At 46.7% G+C, this 2,500-nt stretch overlaps 1 protein-coding gene across 1 annotated transcript in view; it reads right to left on the reverse strand.

Moving 5' to 3' along the window:
• Positions 1–2,500, reverse strand: part of tbc1d1 (TBC1 (tre-2/USP6, BUB2, cdc16) domain family, member 1) — a 158,809-nt gene that overhangs the window by 93,691 nt on the left and 62,618 nt on the right.

Raw genomic sequence — 2,500 nt, forward strand, 5'->3', positions numbered from 1 at the left:
ATGTAAAGGAGCAGCATGTAAAGGAGCAGCATGTGTAAAGGAGCAGCATGTAAAGGCAGCAGCATGTAAAGGAGCAGCATGTAAAGGAACAGCATGTAAAGGAGCAGCATGTAAAGGAGCAGCATGTAAAGGAGCAGCATGTAAAGGAGCAGCATGTAAAGGAGCAGCATGTGTAAAGGAGCAGCATGTGTAAAGGAGCAGCATGTGTGAAGGGGCAGCATGTAAAGGAGCAGCATGTGTAAAGGGGCAGCATGTAAAGGAGCAGCATGTAAAAGGGGAAAGGAGCAGCATGTGTAAAGGAGCAGCATGTGTAAAGGAGCAGCATGTGTAAAGGAGCAGCATGTAAAGGAGCAGCATGTGTAAAGGAGCAGCATGTAAAGGAGCAGCATGTAAAGGAGCAGCATGTAAAGGAGCAGCATGTAAAGGAACAGCATGTAAAGGAGCAGCATGTGTAAAGGAGCAGCATGTAAAGGAGCAGCATGTAAAGGGGCAGCATGTAAAGGAGCAGCATGTGTAAAGGAGCAGCATGTAAAGGAGCAGCATGTAAAGGAACAGCATGTATAAAGGAGCAGCATGTAAAGGAACAGCATGTAAAGGAGCAGCATGTAAAGGAGCAGCATGTAAAGGAGCAGCATGTAAAGGAGCAGCATGTAAAGGAGCAGCATGTGTAAAGGAGCAGCATGTAAAGGAGCAGCATGTGTAAAGGAGCAGCATGTAAAGGAGCAGCATGTGTAAAGGAGCAGCATGTAAAGGAGCAGCATGTAAAGGAGCAGCATGTAAAGGAGCAGCATGTGTAAAGGAGCAGCATGTAAAGGAGCAGCATGTAAAGGAGCAGCATGTAAAGGAGCAGCATGTAAAGGAGCAGCATGTAAAGGAGCAGCATGTAAAGGAGCAGCAGCAGCATGTAAAGGAGCAGCATGTAAAGGAGCAGCATGTAAAGGAGCAGCATGTAAAGGAGCAGCATGTAAAGGAGCAGCATGTAAAGGGGCAGCATGTAAAGGGGCAGCATGTAAAGGAGCAGCATGTAAAGGAGCAGCATGTAAAGGAGCAGCATGTAAAGGAGCAGCATGTGTAAAGGAGCAGCATGTAAAGGAGCAGCATGTAAAGGAGCAGCATGTAAAGGAGCAGCATGTAAAGGAGCAGCATGTAAAGGAGCAGCATGTAAAGGAGCAGCATGTAAAGGAGCAGCATGTAAAGGAGCAGCATGTAAAGGAGCAGCATGTAAAGGAGCAGCATGTAAAGGAGCAGCATGTAAAGGATGTAAAGGGCAGCATGTAAAGGAGCAGCATGTAAAAGGAGCAGCATGTGTGAAGGAGCAGCATGTAAAAGGAGCAGCATGTGTGAAGGAGCAGCATGTGTAAAGGAGCAGCATGTAAAGGAGCAGCATGTAAAGGAGCAGCATGTGTAAAGGAGCAGCATGTAAAGGAACAGCATGTGTAAAGGAGCAGCATGTAAAGTGTAAAGGAGCAGCATGTGTGAAGGAGCAGCATGTAAAGGAGCAGCATGTAAAGGAGCAGCATGTGTAAAGGAGCAGCATGTAAAGGAACAGCATGTGTAAAGGAGCAGCATGTAAAGGAACAGCATGTAAAGGAACAGCATGTAAAGGAACAGCATGTAAAGGAGCAGCATGTAAAGGAGCAGCATGTAAAGGGGCAGCATGTAAAGGAGCAGCATGTAAAGGAGCAGCATGTAAAGGAGCAGCATGTAAAGGAGCAGCATGTAAAGGAGCAGCATGTAAAGGAGCAGCATGTAAAGGAGCAGCATGTAAAGGAGCAGCATGTAAAGGAGCAGCATGTAAAGGAGCAGCATGTAAAGCAGCAGCATGTAAAGGAGCAGCATGTAAAGGAGCAGCATGTAAAGGAGCAGCATGTAAAGGAGCAGCATGTAAAGGAGCAGCATGTAAAGGAGCAGCATGTAAAGGAGCAGCATGTAAAGGAGCAGCATGTGAAGGAGCAGCATGTGTAAAGGAGCAGCATGTAAAGGAGCAGCATGTAAAGGAGCAGCATGTAAAGGAGCAGCATGTGTAAAGGAGCAGCATGTAAAGGAGCAGCATGTGTAAAGGAGCAGCATGTGTAAAGGAGCAGCATGTGTAAAGGAGCAGCATGTAAAGGAGCAGCATGTAAAGGAGCAGCATGTAAAGGAGCAGCATGTAAAGGAGCAGCATGTAAAGGAGCAGCATGTAAAGGAGCAGCATGTAAAGGAGCAGCATGTGTAAAGGAGCAGCATGTAAAGGAGCAGCATGTAAAGGAGCAGCATGTAAAGGAGCAGCATGTAAAGGAGCAGCATGTAAAGGAGCAGCATGTGTAAAGGAGCAGCATGTAAAGGAGCAGCATGTAAAGGAGCAGCATGTAAAGGAGCAGCATGTGAAGGAGCAGCATGTAAAGGAGCAGCATGTAAAGGAGCAGCATGTAAAGGAGCAGCATGTAAAGGAGCAGCATGTAAAGGAGCAGCATGTAAAGGAGCAGCATGTAAAGGAACAGCATGTGTAAAGGAGCAGCAT

The sequence above is a fragment of the Oncorhynchus nerka genome, linkage group LG18 (assembly GCF_034236695.1).
Source record: "Oncorhynchus nerka isolate Pitt River linkage group LG18, Oner_Uvic_2.0, whole genome shotgun sequence".
NCBI lineage: Eukaryota > Metazoa > Chordata > Actinopteri > Salmoniformes > Salmonidae > Oncorhynchus > Oncorhynchus nerka.